Genomic DNA, 20820 nt, shown 5'->3' with positions numbered 1-20820 from the left:
AGACAAGGGGAGAGTGAGAGAGAAGACGAGGGGAGAGAGAGCGAGAAGACGAGGGGAGAGAGAGAGAGAGAAGACGAGGGGAGAGAGAAGACGAGGGGGAGAGAGAGGGGAGAGAGAAGACAAGGGGAGAGAGAGAAGACGAGGGGAGAGATAGAGAGAGAAGACGAGGGGAGAGAGAGAGAAGACGGAGGAGAGAGAGAAGACGGAGGAGAGAGAGAGAAGGGCGAGGAGAGAGAGGAGATGGAGGAGAGAGAGAGAGAGAAGACGGAGGGGAGAGAGAGAAAACGGGGAAGAGAGAGAAGACGGGGGAAGAGAGAGAAGACGGGGGGAGCGAGAGAGAGAAGACGAGGGGAGAGAGAGAGAGAAGACGAGGGGAGAGAGAAGACGATGGGGGAGAGAGAGCGAGAAGACGAGGGGAGAGAGAGCGAGAAGACGAGGGGAGAGAGAGCGAGAAGACGAGGGGAGAGAGAGCGAGAAGACGAGGGGAGAGAGAGCGAGAAGACGAGAGTAGAGAGAGCGAGAAGACGAGGGGAGAGAGAGCGAGAAGACGAGGGGAGAGAGAGCGAGAAGACGAGGGAAGAGAGAGCGAGAAGACGAGGGGAGAGAGAGCGAGAAGACGAGGGGAGAGAGAGCGAGAAGACGAGGGGAGAGAGAGCGAGAAGACGAGGGAGAGAGAGCGAGAAGACGAGGGGAGAGAGAGCGAGAAGACGAGGGGAGAGAGAGCGAGAAGACGAGGGGAGAGAGAGAGAGACGACGAGGGGAGAGAAAGAGAGGGGAGAGAGAAGACGAGGGGGGAGAGAGAAGACGAGGGGAGAGAGAAGACGAGGGGAGAGAGAGAAGACGAGGGGAGAGAGAGAAGACGAGGGGAGAGAGAGAAGACGAGGGGAGAGAGAGAGAAGACGAGGGGAGAGAGAGCGAGAAGACGAGGGGAGAGAGAGCAAGAAGACGAGGGGAGAGAGAGAAGACGAGGGGAGAGAGAGAGAAGTCGAGAGGAGAGAGAGAAGACGAGGGGAGCGAGAGAGAGAAGACGAGGGGGGAGAGAGAGAGAGAAGACGAGGGGAGAGAGAGATAGAAGACGAGGGGAGAGAGAGAGAGAAGACGAGGGGAGAGAGAAGACGAGGGGAGAGAGAGAGAGAGAGAAGACGAGGGGAGAGAGAGAGAGAAGACGAGGGGAGAGAGAGAGAGAGAGAAGACGAGGGGAGAGAGAGAGAGAGAGAGAGAGAAGACGAGGGGAGAGAGAGAGAGAAGACGAGGGGAGAGAGAGAGAGAGGACAAGGGGAGAGAGAGAGAGAAGACAAGGGGAGAGAGAGAGAAGACGAGGGGAGCGAGAGAGAGAGAGAAGACGAGGGGAGCGAGAGAGAGAGAGAAGACGAGGGGGGAGATATAGAGAAGACAAGGGGAGAGAGAGAGAGAGAGAGAAGACGAGGGGAGAGAGAGAGAGAGAAGACGAGGGGAGCGAGAGAGAGAGACGAGGGGGGAGAGAGAGAGAAGATGAGGGGAGAGAGAGAGAGAAGACGAGGGGAGAGAGAGAAAGAGAGGGGGGAGGGAGAGGGGTGAGAAAGACGAGGGGAGAGAGAGAGAAGATGAGGGGAGAGAGAGCGAGAAGACGAGGGGAGAGAGAGCAAGAAGACGAGGGGTGAGAGAGCAAGAAGACGAGGGGAGAGAGAGCAAGAAGAGGAGGGGAGAGAGAGAAGACGAGGGGAGAGAGAAACGAGGGGAGAGAGAGGGAGAAGACGAGGGGAGAGAGAGGGAGAAGATGAGGGGAGAGAGAAGACGAGGGGAGAGAGAGAGAGAAGACAAGGGGAGAGAGAGAAAGAGAGGGGAGAGAGAAGACGAGGGGAGAGAGAGAGAGAGAAGACGAGGGGAGAGAGAGAGAGAGAGAAGACGAGGGGAGAGAGAGAGAGAGAAGACGAGGGGAGAGAGAGAGAGAGAGAGAAGACGAGGGGAGAGAGATCGAGAAGACGAGGGGAGAGAGAGTGAGAAGACGAGGGGAGAGAGAGCAAGAAGACGAGGAGAGAGAGAGCAAGAAAACGAGGGGAGAGAGAGAAGACGAGGGGAGAGAGAGAGAAGTCGAGAGGAGAGAGAGAGAAGACGAGGGGAGCGAGAGAGAGAAGACGAGAGGGGAGAGAGAGAGAGAAGACGAGGGGAGAGAGAGAGAGAAGACGAGGGGAGAGAGAGAGAGAAGACGAGGGGAGAGAGAAAAGACGAGGGGAGAGAGAGAGAAGACGAGGGGAGAGAGAGAGAGAAGACGAGGGGAGAGAGAGAGAGAGAGAGAAGACGAGGAGAGAGAGAGAGAGAGAAGACGAGGGGAGAGAGAGAGAAGACAAGGGGAGAGAGAGAGAGAAGACAAGGGGAGAGAGAAGATGAGGGGAGCGAGAGAGAGAGAGAGAGAGAGAGAAGACGAGGGGAGCGAGAGAGAGAGAAGACGAGGGGGGAGATATAGAGAAGACGAGGGGAGAGAGAGAGAGAGAAGACGAGGAGAGAGAGAGAGAAGACGAGGGGAGCGAGAGAGAGAGAAGACGAGGGGGGAGAGAGAGAGAGAAGACGAGGGGAGAGAGAGAGAGAAGACTAGGGGAGAGAGAGAAAGAGAGGGGGAGAGAGAGGGGTGAGAAAGACGAGGGGAGAGAGAGAGAAGATGAGGGGAGAGAGAGCGAGAAGATGAGGGGAGAGAGAGCAAGAAGACGAGGGGTGAGAGAGCAAGAAGACGAGGGGAGAGAGAGCAAGAAGAGGAGGGGAGAGAGAGAAGACGAGGGGAGAGAGAGAAAACGAGGGGAGAGAGAGGGAGAAGACGAGGGGAGAGAGAGGGAGAAGATGAGGGGAGAGAGAAGACGAGGGGAGAGAGAGAAGACAAGGGAGAGAGAGAAAGAGAGGGGAGAGAGAAGACGAGGGGGGAGAGAGAGGGGAGAGAAGACAAGGGGAGAGAGAGAAGACGAGGGGAGAGAGAAAACGAGGGGAGAGAGAGAAGACGAGGGGAGCGAGAGAGAGAGAAGACGAGGGGGGAGAGAGAGAGAAGACAAGGGGAGAGTGAGAGAGAAGACGAGGGGAGAGAGAGCGAGAAGACGAGGGGAGAGAGAGAGAGAGAAGACGAGGGGAGAGAGAAGACGAGGGGGGAGAGAGAGGGGAGAGAGAAGACAAGGGGAGAGAGAGAAGACGAGGGGAGAGATAGAGAGAGAAGACGAGGGGAGAGAGAGAGAAGACGGAGGAGAGAGAGAAGACGGAGGAGAGAGAGAGAAGGGCGAGGAGAGAGAGGAGACGGAGGAGAGAGAGAGAGAGAAGACGGAGGGGAGAGAGAGAAAACGGGGAAGAGAGAGAAGACGGGGGAAGAGAGAGAAGACGGGGGAGCGAGAGAGAGAAGACGAGGGGAGAGAGAGAGAGAAGACGAGGGGAGAGAGAAGACGATGGGGGAGAGAGCGAGAAGACGAGGGGAGAGAGAGCGAGAAGACGAGGGAGAGAGAGCGAGAAGACGAGGGGAGAGAGAGCGAGAAGACGAGGGGATAGAGAGAGAGAGAGAAGACGAGGAGAAAGAGAGAAGACGAGGGGGGAGAGAGAGAGTGAAGACGAGGGGAGAGAGAGAGAGAAGACGAGGGGAGAGAAGAGAGGGGAGAGAGAAGACGAGGGGGGAGAGAGAAGACGAGGGGAGAGAGAGAAGACGAGGGGAGAGAGAGAAGACGAGGGGAGAGAGAGAAGACGAGGGGAGAGAGAGAAGACGAGGGGAGAGAGAGAGAAGACGAGGGGAGAGAGAGCGAGAAGACGAGGGGAGAGAGAGCGAGAAGACGAGGGGATAGAGAGAGAGAGAGAAGACGAGGAGAAAGAGAGAAGACGAGGGGGGAGAGAGAGAGTGAAGACGAGGGGAGAGAGAGAGAGAAGACGAGGGGAGAGAGAGCGAGAAGACGAGGGGAGAGAGAGCGAGAAGACGAGGGGAGAGAGAGCGAGAAGACGAGGGAAGAGAGAAGATGGAGGAGAGAGAGAGAAGACGGACGAGAGAGAGAGAGAGAAGACGGACGAGAGAGAGAGAAGAAAAGGGAAGAGAGAGAAGATGGGGGAAGAGAGAGAAGACGGGGAAGAGAGAGAAGACGGGGAAGAGAGAGAAGACGGGGGGAGCAAGAGAGAAGACGGGGGAGCGAGAGAGAAGACGGGGGGAGCGAGAGAGAAGACGCGGGGAGCGAGAGAGAAAACGGGGGAGCGAGAGAGAAGACGGGGGAGCGAGAGAGAAGACGGGGAGCGAGAGAGAAGACGGGGGAGCGAGAGGGAAGACGGGGGGAGCGAGAGGGAAGACGGGGGAGCGAGAGAGACGGGGGGAGCGAGAGAGAGAGAGAAGACGAGGGGAGCGAGAGAGAGAGAGAGAGATGACGAGGGGAGCGAGAGAGAGAGAAGACGAGGGGTTCGAGAGAGAGAGAGAAGACGAGGGGAGCGAGAGACAGAGAAGATGAGAGGGGAGTGAGAGAGATAAGACAGGGAAGAGAGAGAAGATGGGGGAGAGAGAGAAGACAAGGGAAGAGAGAAGACGGGGAAGAGAGAGAAGACGGGGAAGAGAGAGAAGACTGGGGGAGGGAGAAGATGGGGGAAGAGAGAGAAGACGGGGGAAGAGAGAGAAGACGGGGGAAGAGAGAGAAGACGGGGGAAGAGAGAGAAGACGGGGGAAGAGAGAGAAGACTGCGGGAGGGAGAAGACGGGGGAAGAGAGAGAAGACGGGGAAGAGAGAGAAGACGGGAAGAGGGAGAAGACGGGGAAGAGGGAGAAGACGGGGAAGAGAGAGAAGACGGGGAAGAGAGAGAAGACGGAGGGAAGAGAGAGAAGACGGGGAAGAGAGAGAAGACGGGGGAAGAGAGAGAAGACAAGGGGAGAGAGAAGACGAGGGGAGAGAGAAGACGAGGGGAGAGAGAAGACGGGAAGAGAGAGAAGACGAGAGGAGAGAGAAGACGAGAGGAGAGAGGAGACGAGGGGAGAGAGAGAAGACAAGGGGAGAGAGAGAGTGAGAGAGAAGACGTGGGGAGATAGAGTGAGAGAGAAGACGAGGGGAGAGAGAGTGAGAGAGAAGACGAGGGGAGAGAGAGAGAGAGAAGACGAGGGGAGAGAGAGAGAAGTTGAGGGGAGAGAGAGGGAGAAGACGAGGGGAGAGAGAGAGAGAAGACGAGGGGAGAGAGAGGGAGAAGACGAGGGGAGAGAGAGAGAGAAGACGAGGGGAGAGAGAGAGAGAGAAGACGAGGGGAGGGAGAGAGAGAGAAGACGAGGGGAGAGAGAGAGAAGTCGAGGGGAGAGAGAAGACGAGGGGAGCGAGAGAGAGAGAGAAGACGAGGGGGAGAGAGAGAAGACAAGGGGAGAGAGAGAGAGAAGACGAGGGGAGAGAGAGAGAGAAGACGAGGGGAGAGAGAGAGAGAAGACGAGGGGAGAGAGAGAGAAGACGAGGGGAGAGAGAGATGACGAGGGGAGAGAGAGAGAAGACGAGGGGAGCGAGAGAGAGAGAAGACGAAGGGGGAGAGAGAGAGAAGACGAGGGGAGAGAGAGAGAGAAGACGAGGGGAGAGAGAGCGAGAAGACGAGGGGAGAGAGAGAGAGAAGACGAGGGGGGAGAGAGAGAGAGAGAGAGAGAGAAGACGAGGGGGGAGAGAGAGGGGAGAGAGAAGACGAGGGAAGAGAGAGGGGAGAGAGAAGACGAGGGGAGAGATAGCGAGAGAAGACGAGGGGAGAGAGAGAGAAGACAGAGGAGAGAGAGAAGACGGAGGAGAGAGAGAGAAGACGGAGGAGAGAGAGAGAAGACGGAGGAGAGAGAGAGAAGACGGAGAAGAGAGAGAGAAGACGGAGGAGAGAGAGAGAAGATGGAGGAGAGAGAGAAGACGGAGGAGAGAGAGAGAAGACTGAGGAGAGAGAGAAGACGGAGGGGAGAGAGAGAAGACAAGGGAAGAGAGAGAAGACGGGGAAGAGAGAGAAGACGGGGAAGAGAGAGAGAGAAGACGAGGGGAGAGCGAGAAGACGAGGGGAGAGAGAGAGAGAGAAGACGAGGGGAGAGAGAGAGAGAAGACGAGGGGAGAGAGAGAAAGAGAGGGGAGAGAGAAGACAAGGGGGGAGAGAGGGGAGAGAGAAGACGAGGGGAGAGAGAGAAGACGAGGGGAGAGAGAGAAGACGAGGGGAGAGAGAGAGAGAAGACGAGGGGAGCGAGATAGAGAGAAGACGAGGGGGGAGAGAGAGAGAGAAGACGAGGGGGGAGAGAGAGAGAAGACGAGGGGAGAGAGAGAGAAGACGAGGGGAGAGAGAGAGAGAAGATGAGGGGAGAGAGAGAGAGAAGACGAGGGGAGAGAGAGAGAGAAGACGAGGGGAGAGAGAGAGAAGACGAGGGGAGAGAGAGCGAGAAGACGAGGGGAGAGAGAGCGAGAAGACGAGGGGAGCGAGATAGAGAGAAGACGAGGGGGGAGAGAGAGAGAGAAGACGAGGGGGGAGAGAGAGAGAAGACGAGGGGAGAGAGAGAGAAGACGAGGGGAGAGAGAGAGAGAAGATGAGGGGAGAGAGAGAGAGAAGACGAGGGGAGAGAGAGAGAGAAGACGAGGGGAGAGAGAGAGAAGACGAGGGGAGAGAGAGCGAGAAGACGAGGGGAGAGAGAGCGAGAAGACGAGGGGAGAGAGAGCGAGAAGACGAGGGGAGAGAGAGAGAGAGAAGACGAGGGGAGAGAGAAGACGAGGGGGAAGAGAGAGGGGAGAGAGAGAAGATGAAGGGAGCGATAGAGAGAGAAGACGAGGGGAGAGAGAAGACGTAGGAGAGAGAGAAGACGGAGGAGAGAGAGAAGACGTAGGAGAGAGAGAAGACGGAGGAGAGAGAGAAGACGGAGGAGAGAGAGAGAGAGAGAGAAGACGGAGGAGAGAGAGAGAGAGAGAAGACGGAGAGAGAGAGAGAGAAGACGGAGGGGAGAGAGAGAGAGAAGACGGAGGGGAGAGAGAGAAGACAAGGGAAGAGAGAGAAGACGGGGGAAGAGAGAGAAGACGGGGGGAGCGAGAGAGAAGACGGGGGGGAGCGAGAGAGAAGACGGGGGGAGCGAGAGAGAAGACGGGGGGGAGCGAGAGAGAAGACGGGGGGAGTGAGAGAGAAGACGGGTGAGCGAGAGAGAAGACGGGGGGAGCGAGAGAGAAGACGGGGGGAGCGAGAGAGAAGACGGGGGGAAAGAGAGAGAAGACGGGGGAGCGAGAGAGAAGACGGGGGGAGCGAGAGAGAAGACGGGGGAGCGAGAGAGAAGACAGGGGGGAGCGAGAGAGAAGACGGGGAGAGCGAGAGAGAAGACGGGGGGAGCGAGAGAGAAGACTGGGGAGAGAAGACGGAGAGAAGAGGGAGAGAGAAGACGGGGGGAGCGAGAGAGAAGACGGGGGGAGCGAGAGAGAAGACGGGGGAGCGAGAGAGAAGATGGGTGAGCGAGAGAGAAGACGGGGGAGCGAGAGAGAAGACGGGGGGAACGAGAGAGAAGACGGGGGGAGCGAGAGAGAAGACGGGGGGAAAGAGAGAGAAGACGGGGGGAGCGAGAGAGAAGACAGGGGGAGCGAGAGAGAAGACGGGGGGAGCGAGAGAGAAGACGGGGGGAGCGAGAGAGAAGAGGGAGAGAGAGAGAAGACTTGGGGAGAGAGAGAGAAGATTTGGGGGAGAGAGAGAGAAGACTTGGGGAAAGAGAGAGAAGACTTGGGGAGAGAGAGAAGACTGGGGGAGAGAGAGAAGACTGGGGGAGAGAGAGAGAAGACTGGCGGAGAGAGAGAGAAGACTGGCGGAGAGAGAGAGAAGACAGGGGAGAGGGAAAAGACAGGGTTGAGAGAAGAAGTCAAGGGGAGAGAGAGAAGACAAGGGGAGAGAGAGAAGAGGGGGAAAGAGAAGAGGGGGAAAGAGAAGAGGGGGAAAGAGAAGAGAGGGGGAAAGAGAAGTGAGAGAGAGAGAAAGGGGAGACAGAGAAATGGGGGGAATTGGAAGGGATAAGGGAGGGAGAGAGGGATAAGGGAGAGGGACGGAGGGGAGAGAAAGTGTTGAAGAAAGATAGTTGGATAAAGTGTGAGGTTCGGGCTCTGCGTCTGACTGTGTGTGACCCCGGGCTCAGTCCCGTACACCCCCTATGGGTGCGAGAAAAACGACGGGGGGGGGGGGGGAGAGAAAAGACGGGGGGAGAGAGAAAAGACAGGGGGGAGAGAGAAAAGACGTGGGGGAGAGAGAAAAGACGTGGGGGAGAGAGAAAAGACGGGGGGAGAGAAAAGACGAGGGGGAGAGAGAAAAGACGGGGGAGGGAGAAGACGGGGGAGAGAGAGAGAAGACGTGGGGAGAGAGAGAGAAGACGGGGGAAGAGAGAGAAGACGCAGGAAGAGAGAGAAGACGGGGAAGAGAGAGAAGACGGAGAAGAGAGAGAAGACGGAGAAGAGAGAGAAGACGGAGAAGAGAGAGAAGACGAGGAAGAGAGAGAAGACGGGGAAGAGAGAGAAGACGGGGAAGACAGAGAAGACGGAGAAGAGAGAGAAGACGGGGAAGAGAGAGAAGACGGGGAAGAGAGAGAAGACGGGGGAGAGAGAGAAGACGGAGGAGAGAGAGAAGACGGAGAAGAGAGAGAAGACGGGGGAGAGAGAGAAGACGGAGAAGAGAGAGAAGACGGGGAAGAGAGAGAAGACGGGGAAGAGAGAGAAGACGGGGAAGAGAGAGAAGACGGGGAAGAGAGAGAAGACGGGGAAGAGAGAGAAGACGGGGAAGAGAGAGAAGACGGGGAAGAGAGAGAAGACGGGGAAGAGAGAGAAGACGGGGAAGAGAGAGAAGACGGGGAAGAGAGAGAAGACGGGGGAGAGAGAGAAGACGGAGGAGAGAGAGAAGACGGAGAAGAGAGAGAAGACGGGGGAGAGAGAGAAGACGGAGAAGAGAGAGAAGACGGGGAAGAGAGAGAAGACGGGGAAGAGAGAGAAGACGGGGAAGAGAGAGAAGACGGGGAAGAGAGAGAAGACGGGGGAGAGAGAGAAGACGGAGGAGAGAGAGAAGACGGAGAAGAGAGAGAAGACGGGGGAGAGAGAGAAGACGGAGAAGAGAGAGAAGACGGGGAAGAGAGAGAAGACGGGGAAGAGAGAGAAGACGGGGAAGAGAGAGAAGACGGGGAAGAGAGAGAAGACGGGGAAGAGAGAGAAGACGGGGAAGAGAGAGAAGACGGGGAAGAGAGAGAAGACGGGGAAGAGAGAGAAGACGGGGAAGAGAGAGAAGACGGGGAAGAGAGAGAAGACGGGGAAGAGAGAGAAGACTGAGGAGAGAGAGAAGACGGAGGAGAGAGAGAAGACGGAGAAGAGAGAGAGAAGACGGGGAAGAGAGAGAAGACGGAGAAGAGAGAGAGACGGGGAAGAGAGAGAAGACGGGGAAGAGAGAGAAGACGGGGGAAGAGAGAGAAGACGGAGAGAGAGAGAAGACGGGGAGAGAGAGAAGACGGAGGAGAGAGAGAAGACGGGGAAGAGAGAGAAGACGGGGAAGAGAGAGAAGACGGGGAGAGAGAGAAGACGGAGGAGAGAGAGAAGACGGGGGAGAGAGAGAAGACGGAGGAGAGAGAGAAGACGGAGAAGAGAGGAAGATGGAGAAGAGAGAGAAGACGGGGGAGAGAGAGAAGATGGGGAAGAGAGAGAAGACGGGGGAGAGAGAGAAGACGGAGAAGAGAGAGAGAAGACGGGGAAGAGAGAGAAGACGGGGAAGAGAGAGAAGACGGGGAAGAGAGAGAAGACGGAGGAGAGAGAGCAGACGGAGAAGAGAGAGAAGACGGAGAAGAGAGAGAAGACGGGAAGAGAGAGAAGACGGGGAAGAGAGAGAAGACGGGGAAGAGAGAGAAGACGGGGAGAGAGAGAAGACGGGGAAGAGAGAGAAGACGGGGAGAGAGAGAAGACGGAGAAGAGAGAGAAGACGAGGAAGAGAGAGAAGACGGAGAAGAGAGAGAAGACGGGGAAGAGAGAGAAGACGGGGAAGAGAGAGAAGACGGGGAAGAGAGAGAAGACGGGGAAGAGAGAGAAGACGGGGAAGAGAGAGAAGACGGGGAAGAGAGAGAAGAAGGGGAAAGAGAGAAGACGGAGAAGAGAGAGATGACGGGGGAAGAGAGAGAAGACGGATAAGAGAGAGAAGACGGGGGAGAGAGAGAAGACGGAGGAGAGAGAGAAGACGGAGAAGAGAGAGAAGACGGAGAAGAGAGAAAAGACGGGGAAGAGAGAGAAGACGGGGAAGAGAGAGAAGACGGAGGAGAGAGAGCAGACGGAGAAGAGAGAGAAGACGGAGAAGAGAGAGAAGACGGGAAGAGAGAGAAGACGGGAAGAGAGAGAAGACGGGGAAGAGAGAGAAGACGGGGGAGAGAGAGAGACGGGGAAGAGAGAGAAGACGGGGAGGGAGAGAGAAGGCGGGGAGGGAGAGAGAAGACGAGACGGGAGAGAGAAGACGGGGAAGAGAGAAGACGGGGAAGAGAGAAGACGGGGGAAGAGAGAAGACAGGGAGAGAGAGAGAAGACGGGGGAGAGAAAGACGACGGGGAAGAGAGAAGACGGGGAAGAGAGAAGACGGGGGAGAGAGAAGACGGGGGAGAGAGAGAAGACGGAGGAGAGAGAGAAGATGGAGGAGAGAGAGAAGACGGGGAAGAGAGAGAAGACGGGGGAGAGAGAAGACTGAGGGAGAGAGAGCAGACGGGGAAGAGAGAGAAGACGGGAAGAGAGAGAAGACGGGGAGAGAGAAGACTGAGGGAGAGAGAGAAGACGGGGAAGAGAGAGAAGACGGGAAGAGAGAGAAGACGGGGAAGAGAGAGAAGACGGGGAAGAGAGAGAAGACGGGGAAGAGAGAGAAGACGGGGAAGAGAGAGAAGACGGGGAAGAGAGAGAAGACGGGGAAGAGAGAGAAGACGGGGGAAGAGAGAGAAGACGGGGGAAGAGAGAGAAGACGGAGAAGAGAGAGAAGACGGAGAAGAGAGGAAGACGGGGAAGAGAGAGAAGACGGGGGAGAGAGAGAAGACGGGGAAGAGAGAGAAGACGGGGGAGAGAGAGAAGACGGAGAAGAGAGAGAAGACGGGGGAAGAGAGAGAAGACGGAGAAGAGAGAGAAGACGGAGAAGGGAGAGAAGACGGAGGAAGAGAAAAAAGACGGGAAGAGAGAGAAGACGGGAAGAGAGAGAAGACGGGGGAGAAAGAGAAGACGGGAAGAGAGAAGACGGGGAAGAGAGAGAAGACGGGGAAGAGAGAGAAGATGGGGAAGAGAGAGAAGATGGGGAGGGAGAGAGAAGACGGGGGAGGAGAGAAGACGGGGGAAGAGAGAAGACGGGGAAGAGAGAAGACGGGGGAAGAGAGAAGACGGGGGAAGAGAGAAGACGGGGGAGAGAGAAGACGGGGGAGAGAAAGAGAAGACGGGGGAGAGAGAGAAGATGGGGAGAGAGAGAAACGGGGAAGAAAGAGAGAAGACGGGGAAGAGAGAGAGAAGACGTGGGGAGAGAGAGAGAGAGAAGATGGGGGAGAGAGAGAAGATGGGGAGAGAGAGAAAACGGGGGAAGAAAGAGAGAAGACGGGGAAGAGAGAGAGAAGACGATGGAGAGAGAAGACTGGGGGAGAGAGAGAAGACGGGGGAGAGAGAGAAGACGAGGGGAGAGAGAAGACTGGGGGAGAGAGAGAAGACGGGAAGAGAGAGAAGACGGGAAGAGAGAGAAGACGGGGGAGAGAGAGAAGACGAGGGGAGAGAGAAGACTGGGGGAGAGAGAGAAGACGGGGAAGAGAGAGAAGATGGGGAGAGAGAGAAAACGGGGAAGAAAGAGAGAAGACGGGGAAGAGAGAGAGAAGACGTGGGAGAGAGAGAGAGAGAGAAGATGGGGGAGAGAGAGAAGATGGGGGAGAGAGAGAAAACGGGGAAGAAAGAGAGAAGACGGGGAAGAAAGAGAGAAGACGATGGAGAGAGAAGACTGGGGGAGAGAGAGAAGACGGGGGAGAGAGAGAAGACGAGGGGAGAGAGAAGACTGGGGGAGAGAGAGAAGACGGGGAAGAGAGAGAAGACGGGGAAGAGAGAGAAGACGGGGGAGAGAGAGAAGACGAGGGGAGAGAGAAGACTGGGGGAGAGAGAGAAGACGGGGAAGAGAGAGAAGACGGAGGAGAGAGAGAAGACGGGGGAAGAGAGAGAAGACGGGGGGAGAGAGAGAGAAGACGTGGGAGAGAGAAAGAAGATGGGGAGGGAGAGAGAAGATGGGGGAGAGAGAGAAGACAGGGGGAGAGAGAGAAGACGGGGGAGAGAGAAGACGGAGGAGAGAGAGAAGACGGAGGAGAGAGAGAAGACAGAGGAGAGAGAGAAGACGGGGGGAGAGAGAGAGAAGACGGAGGAGAGAGAGAAGACGGAGGAGAGAGAGAAGACGGGGAAGAGAGAGAAGACAGGGGAGAGAGAGAAGACGGGGGGAGAGAGAGAGAAGACGTGGGAGAGAGAAAGAAGATGGGGAGGGAGAGAGAAGACGGGGAGGGAGAGAGAAGACGGGGAAGAGAGAAGACGGGGAAGAGAGAAGACAGGGGAGAGAGAGAGAAGACGGGGGAGAGAAAGACGACGGGAAGAGAGAAGACGGGGAAGAAAGAAGACGGGGAAGAGAGAAGACGGGGAAGAGAGAAGACTGGGGAGAGAGAAGATGGGGAGAGAGAAGACGGGGAGAGAGAAGACGGGGGAGAGAGAGAGAAGATGGGGGAGAGAAAGACGACGGGGAAGAGAAAGACGACGGGGAAGAGAGAAGACGGGGGAGAGAGAAGACGGGGGAGAGAGAAGACGGGGAGAGAGAAGACGGGGAGAGAGAAGACGGGGAGAGAGAAGACGGGGAGAGAGAAGACGGGGAGAGAGAGACGGGGGAGAGAGAAGACGGGGGAGAGAGAAGACGGGGGAGAGAGAAGACGGGGGAAGAGAGAGAAGACGGAGAAGAGAGAGAAGATGGAGAAGAGAGGAAAATGGGGAAGAGAGAGAAGACGGGGGAGAGAGAGAAGACGGGAGAGAGAGAGAGAAGACGGGGGAAGAGAGAAGACGGAGAAGAGAGAGAAGACGGGGGAGAGAGAGAAGACGAGGGAGAGAGAAGACTGGGGGAGAGAGAGAAGACGGGGAAGAGAGAGAAGACGGGGAAGAGAGAGAAGACGGGGGAGAGAGAGAAGACGAGGGGAGAGAGAAGACTGGGGGAGAGAGAGAAGACGGGGAAGAGAGAGAAGACGGGGGGAGAGAGAGAGAAGACGTGGGAGAGAGAAAGAAGATGGGGAGGGAGAGAGAAGATGGGGGAGAGAGAGAAGACAGGGGAGAGAGAGAAGACGGGGAGAGAGAAGACGGAGGAGAGAGAGAAGACGGAGGAGAGAGAGAAGACAGAGAGAGAGAGAAGACGGGGGGAGAGAGAGAGAAGACGGAGGAGAGAGAGAAGACGGAGGAGAGAGAGAAGACGGGAAGAGAGAGAAGACAGGGGAGAGAGAGAAGACGGGGGGAGAGAGAGAGAAGACGTGGGAGAGAGAAAGAAGATGGGAGGGAGAGAGAAGACGGGAGGGAGAGAGAAGACGGGGAGAGAGAAGACAGGGGAGAGAGAGAAGACGGGGGGAGAGAGAGAGAAGACGTGGAGAGAGAAAGAAGATGGGGAGGGAGAGAGAAGACGGGGAGGAGAGAGAAGACGGGGAAGAGAGAAGACGGGGAAGAGAGAAGACGGGAAGAGAGAAGACGGGGAGAGAGAGAAGACGGGGGAGAGAAAGACGACGGGGAAGAGAGAAGACGGGGAAGAGAGAAGACGGGGAAGAGAGAAGACGGGAAGAGAGAAGACGGGGGAGAAAGAAGATGGGGGAGAGAAAAGACGGGGGAGAGAGAAGACGGGGAGAGAGAGAGAAGATGGGGGAGAGAAAGACGACGGGAAGAGAGAAGACGGGGGAGAGAGAAGACGGGGGAGAGAGAAGACGGGGGAGAGAGAAGACGGGGAGAGAGAAGACGGGGGAGAGAGAAGACGGGGGAGAGAGAAGACGGGGGAGAGAGAAGACGGGGGAAGAGAGAGAAGACGGAGAAGAGAGAGAAGATGGAGAAGAGAGGAAGACGGGGAAGAGAGAGAAGACGGGGAGAGAGAGAAGACGGGGAGAGAGAGAAGACGGGGAAGAGAGAAGACGGGGGAAGAGAGAAGACGGGGGAAGAGAGAAGACGGAGAAGAGAGAGAAGACGGGGGAACAGAGAGAAGACGGAGAAAAGAGAGAAGAGAGAGAAGACGGGGGGAGAGAGAGAGAAGACGTGGGAGAGAGAAAGAAGATGGGGAGGGAGAGAGAAGATGGGGAGGGAGAGAGAAGACGGGGAAGAGAGAAGACGGGAAGAGAGAAGACGGGGGAAGAGAGAGAGAAGACGGGGGAGAGAGAGAAGACGTGGGGAGAGAGAGAGAGAAGATGGGGGAGAGAGTGAAGAGAGAGAAGATGGGGAGAGAGAGAAGACGGGGGAGAGAGAGAAGACCGAGGGAGAGAGAGAAGACTGGTGGAGTGAGAGAGAGAAGACTGGGGAGAGAGAGAAGACGGGGGAGAGAGAGAAGACGGGGGAGAGAAGACGGGGGGAGAGAGAGAAGACGGGCGGAGAGAGAAAATGGAGGAGAGAGAAGACGGAGGAGAGAGAGAAGACGGGGAAGAGAGAGAAGACGGGGAGAGAGAGAAGACGGGGAAGAGAGAGAAGACGGGGAAGAGAGAGAAGACGGGGAAGAGAGAGAAGACGGGGGAGAGAGAGAGAAGACGGGGGAGAGAGAGAGAAGACGGAGGAGAGAGAGAAGACGGGGAGAGAGAGAAGACGGAGAAGAGAGAGAAGACGGAGAAGAGAGAGAAGACGGAGAAGAGAGAGAAGACGGAGAAGAGAGAGAAGACGGAGAAGAGAGAGAAGACGGGGAGAGAGAGAAGACAGGAAGAGAGAGAAGACGGGGAAGAGAGAGAAGACGGGAAGAGAGAGAAGACGGGAAGAGAGAGAAGACGGGAAGAAAGAGAAGACGGAGAAGAGAGAGAAGACGGGGAAGAGAGAGATGACGGGGAAGAGAGAGAAAACAGGGAAGAGAGAGAGAGAAGACGGGGGAGAGAGAGAAGACGGGGAGAGAGAGAAGACGGGGGGAGAGAGAGAGAAGACGTGGAGAGAGAGAGAAGACGTGGGAGAGAGAGAGAAGATGGGGAGGGAGAGAGAAGATGGGAGGGAGAGAAGACGGGGAAGAGAGAAGACAGGGGAAGAGAGAAGACGGGGAAAGAGAGAAGACGGGGAAGAGAGAGACGGGGGAAGAGAGAAGACGGGGGAAGAGAGAAGACGTGGGGAGAGAGAGAGAAGATGGGGGAGAGAGAGAAGAGAGAGAAGATGGGGAGAGAGAGAAGACGGGGGAGAGAGAGAAGACGGGGAAGAGAGAAGACGGGGAAGAGAGAAGACGGGGAAGAGAGAAGACGGGGGAGAGAGAAAACGGGGGAGAGAGAAGACGGGGGAGAGAGAAGACGGGGGAGAGAGAAGACGGGGAGAGAGAAGACGGGGAGAGAGAGACGGGGAGAGAGAAGACGGGGAGAGAGAGAAGACGTCGGGGAGAGAGAGAAGACGACGGGAGAGAGAGAAGACGTGGGGAGAGAGAGAAGATGGAGGAGAGAGAGAAGACGGAGGAGAGAGAGAAGACGGAGGAGAGAGAAGACGGGGGAGAGAGAGAAGACTGAGGGAGAGAGAGAGAGAGAAGACTGACTGAGAGAGAGAGAGAGAAGACTTGGGGAGAGAGAGAGAGAAGACTGGGGAGAGAGAGGGAGAGAATACTGGGGAAGAGAGAGAAGACGGGGGAGAGAGAGAAGACTGAGAGAAAGAGAGAAGACTTGGGGAGAGAGAGAAGACTGAGGGAGAGAGAGAGAGAGAGAGAAGACTGAGGAGCGAGAGAGAGAAGACTTGGGGAGAGAGAGAGAGAAGACTGGGGAGAGAGAGAGAGAAGACTGGGGAGAGAGAGAGAAGACTGGGGGAGAGAGAGAGAAGACAGGGAGAGAGATAGAGAAGACAGGGAGAGGGAGAGAAGACAGGGGAGAGAGGGAAGACAAGGGGAGAGAGAGAAGACAAGGGGAGAGAGAGAAGACAAGGGGAGAGAGAGAAGACAAGGGGAGAGAGAGAGAGAAGACGAGAGGGAGAGAGAGAAGACGAGAGTGAGGGAGAAGACGAGGGGAGAGAGAGAAGACGGGAGAGAGAGAGAAAAGGTTGGGAGAGACAGAAGAGGGGGGGAGAGAGGAGAGACAGAGAAAGGGGAAATGGGAAGGGGGGAAAGAGGGAGATAAGGGAGAGGGAAGGAGGGGAGAGAAAGTGTGAGGTCCAGGCTCTGCGCTGAGTGTGTGTGACCCCGGGCACAGTCCCGTATACACTCTCCCCTGGGTGTCAGTTTCACCCTGAGAGGTAGCAGGAGCAATGCCCTGGCGTCAATGTAGCGATCATCTGCAGATCCAGTGACTAAGCAATGCTCTGCAAAACACCCCAAACAGCAGGGGGGGAGCAACGCTCTGCAAAACACCCCAAACAGCAGGGGGGGGAGCAACGCTCTGCAAAACACCCCAAACAGCAGGGAGGGGAGCAATGCTCTGCAAAACACCCCAAACAGCAGTGGGGGGAGCAATGCTCTGCAAAACACCCCAAACAGCAGGGGGGGGGCAATGCTCTGCAAAACACCCCAAACAGCAGGGGGGGGAGCAATGCTCTGCAAAACAACCCCAAACAGCAGGGGGGGAGCAATGGTCTGCAAAACACTCCAAACAGTATGGGGGGAGCAATGCTCTGCAAAACACCCCAAACAGCAGGGGGGGGAGCAATGCTCTGCAAAACACCCCAAACAGCAGGGGGGGAGCAATGCTCTGCAAAACACCCCAAACAGCAGGGGGGGGGGAGCAATGCTCTGCAAAAACACCCCAAAGAGCAGGGGGGAGCAACACTCTGCAAAACACCGCAAACAGCAGGGGGGGAGCAATGCTCTGCAAAACAACCCCAAACAGCAGGGGGGGAGCAATGCTCTGCAAAACACCCCAAAGAGCAGGGGGGGAGCAACGCTCTGCAAAACACCCCAAACAGCAGGGGGGGGAGCAGAGCTCTGCAAAACACAGCAAACAGCAGGGGGGGGGGAGCAATGCTCTGCAAAACAACCCCAAACAGCAGGGGGGGGAGCAATGGTCTGCAAAACACCCCAAAGAGCAGGGGAGGGGAGCAATGCTCTGCAAAACACCCCAAACAGTAGGGGGGGGGAGCAATGCTCTGCAAAACACCCCAAACAGCAGGGGGGGAGCAATGCTCTGCAAAACACCCCAAACAGCAGAGGGGGAGCAATGCTCTGCAAAACACCCCAAACAGCAGGGGGGGGGTTGTTGGCAGTGAATGGGTGAATAATGGCTGCCCCCCCGACCGGGAAACTGTATTATTGTCACCAGCAAACTCCCAGCGAGTTTAAACACGTCCCCTGAGCCCTCTCCTCCCTCCCCCTCCTCTAATGTACATCACACAAACACCCTCATTCTCATACACACCCGTGGGGGGGTACACGCTCGGGGGGCAGGGGGATGCACACGCTCGGGGGGCATACACGCATGGGGGGGGCAGGGGGATACACGCTCGGGGGGGCGGAGGGGATACACACACTCGGGGGATACACGCTCGGGGGGCGGAGGGGATACACACGCTCGGGGGATACACGCTTGGGGGGGCGGGGATACATGCTTGGGGGGGCGGGGATACACGCTGGGGGGGCGGGGATACACGCGGGGGGGCGGGGATACACGCTGGGGGGGCGGGGATACACGCTGGGGGGGGCGGGGATACACGCTGGGGGGGGGGCGGGGATACACGCTGGGGCGGGCGGGGATACACGCTGGGGGGGCGGGGATACACGCTGGGGGGGGCGGGGATACACGCTGGGGGGGCGGGGATACACGCTGGGGGGGCAGGGATACACGCTGGGGGGGGCGGGGATACACGCTGGGGGGGGCGGGGATACACGCTGGGGGGGCGGGGATACACGCTGGGGGGGCGGGGATACACGCTGGGGGGGGCGGGGATACACGCGGGGGGTTGGGGATACACGCTGGGGGGGGGGCGGGGATACACGCTGGGGGGGGCGGGGATACACGCTGGGGGGGCACAAGGATACACACGCTCGGGGGGGGGGGCATACCCGCATGGGGGGGCGGGGATACACGCGGGGGGGGGGGATAATATTATTATTAACGTTTATGTGTAAAGTGCCAACATATTCCGCAGCGAGGTACAAAGGGGGGTACAGAGATTTGATGATTACATAAACAGAGTTACATACAAACACACACACATATCATACCCACACAGACACGTGTGTATATATACATATATATTCTCTCATACGTGTGTATACACACGCCTGCACGCACGCCATATATGTCAGTGAATATATATATATATCTACTATATATTTCTCAAAGTGTCCTATGTGTCGTTGTCTGTCTGTCTGTATGTATGTGTCTCCCTGTGTCCCTAGCGGCAATCAGATTGGCTCCCTTGGCCCGCCCCCGCACACCTCTCATTGGCCGGTCACACACCTCTCATTGGCCGGTCACACACACACACACACACACACACACACACACACACACACACACCCTCTGTCCGTCCCCCCCATCACGTGCGCCGCCCTGCTCTGGACGGAGGGAAAGCGCAGCCCTCCTACCCCAGCCGCCAACGCTCCCTTACCTCCCCGGCGCTACCTCCCCCTCAGGTAAGTCACAGCACTGCGCGTCCCGCCTCAGCTTATGGCGCCAGTAACTCTCCTATTTCAGGCGCGCAGCCTCGCGCCTCAGGCCCACACAGGGCGCTTCCTGCCGCCGCATCCATGCCTCACTCAGGCGGACGGCACATCGGGGTACCAAGCGGCCGCCGGGGGGGGGGGGGGAGCGCGAGTCACGGGGAACGGGGGGGGTGGGTGGGGTGAGCCGCGAGTCACAGGGAACGGGGGGGGGGGGCGAGCCACCGAACCAGCGGGGGGACGGACGGACCGCCCGGAGGGGGGGGGGGGCATGCACATACATAAATAATGACAATACATATGCCCACTGCGCTCCACCCCCCCCACTCCCCTTTTCCCCCCCGCCCTCCGCTCCCTTTTCCCCCCTGCCCTCCGCTCCCCTTTTCCCCCCCGTCCTCCGCTCCCCTTTTCCCCCCCCCCGCCCTCCGCTCCCCTTTTCCCCCCGTCCTCCGCTCCCTTTTCCCCCCCCACCCTCTGCTCCCCTTTTCCCCCCCTTCCCCCCCTCCGCTCCCCTTTCCCCCCCTCCGCTCCCCTTTCCCCCCCCCTCCGCTCCCTTTCCCCCCCCTCCGCTCCCCTTTCCCCCCCCCTCCGCTCCCTTTTTCCCCCCCCTCCGCTCCCCTTTTCCCCCCCCTCCGCTCCCCTTTTCCCCCCCCCTCCGCTCCCCTTTCCCCCCCCCTCCGCTCCCCTTTCCCCCCCCCTCCGCTCCCCTTCCCCCCCCCCCTTCCCTCCCCTTCCCCCCCCCACCTCCGCTCCCCTTTCCCCCCCCACCTCCGCTCCCCTTTCCCCCCCCCCCTCCCCCTCCCCCCTCCTCCTCACACCCTAGCAGGACCCCCACTCACAGACAGCACTCACAACCCACGCGCCGCACCTGCCGCCTCACACCCTAGCAGGACCCCCACTCACAGACAGCACTCACAACCCACGCTCCACCTGCCGCCTCACACCTAGCAGGACCCCCACTCCCAGACAGCACTCACAACCCACGCGCCACCCGCCGCTCACCCTAGCAGGACCCCCACTCCAGACAGCACTCACAACCCCGCGCCACCCGCCGCCTCACACCCTAGCAGGACCCCCACTCGCAGACAGCACTCACAACCAACGCACCACCCGCCGCCTCACACCCTAGCAGGACCCCCCACTCACAACAGCCAGCACTCACAACCCACGCGCCACCCGCCGCCTCACACCCTAGCAGGACACACGCCTCACATTTTTATATCTGTTATGTCACCAAAATATACATTGTACTGTGGTGTGTTTACAATAAACCATTTTTATACAACATCGTATTACATTTTATTCCATCTTTCTTTTCAATATTATTATCCAACCTTTCCAACAAACAGTCACCTATTGTTCCACCATTTATAAATAATACTACCTATTACGCATTTACATCCCGGGCAACGCCGGGTCTCTCAGCCAGTATCTATATACGTAACGGGACGCCCCGACCGGCACCATAGCCATGTCATGCATAACCCCCTAAGTGTGCAATAAGTGTGCAATAAGTGTGCAATAAGTGTGCAATAAAACAATGAGTTTAATTTCATCTTTTCAGTTCTATGGGAAGGACCCAGGAAAGAATGTGCTTTTTACGGGTGCACATGCGTGTGCGTGTGCATGTGCACATGCGTGTGCGTGTGCATGTGCGCGCCCATTTGTTAAAGGGTGCCAACCTGATCACTGCCCAAAACACGGGCAGGAGAAACCGCACAATGTCAATTATATCCCCCAAAGTATCACTTCTCCTAATACACAGGCATCAGAGATGTACCTCTCCTAATACACAGGCATCAGAGACGTACCTCTCCTAATACATAGGCATCAGAGACGTACCTCTCCTAATACACAGACGTACCTCTGACTAATACACAGGCATCAGAGACGTACCTCTCCTAATACACAGGCATCAGAGACCTCACCTAATACACAGACATCAGAGACGTACCTCTCCTAATACACAGGCATCAGGGACACGTACCTCTAACTCACTCCTAATACACAAGCATCAGGGACCACGTACCTCTCACCATCTCCTAATACACAGACATCAGGGACACACACCTCTCACCCCCCTCCTAATACACAGACATCAGGGACACATACCTCTCACC

Source organism: Ascaphus truei, chromosome 11 (genome assembly GCF_040206685.1).
Source record: "Ascaphus truei isolate aAscTru1 chromosome 11, aAscTru1.hap1, whole genome shotgun sequence".
In the NCBI taxonomy this organism is placed as follows: Eukaryota; Metazoa; Chordata; class Amphibia; order Anura; family Ascaphidae; genus Ascaphus; species Ascaphus truei.
Note: the sequence above shows the minus strand (reverse complement) of the source record.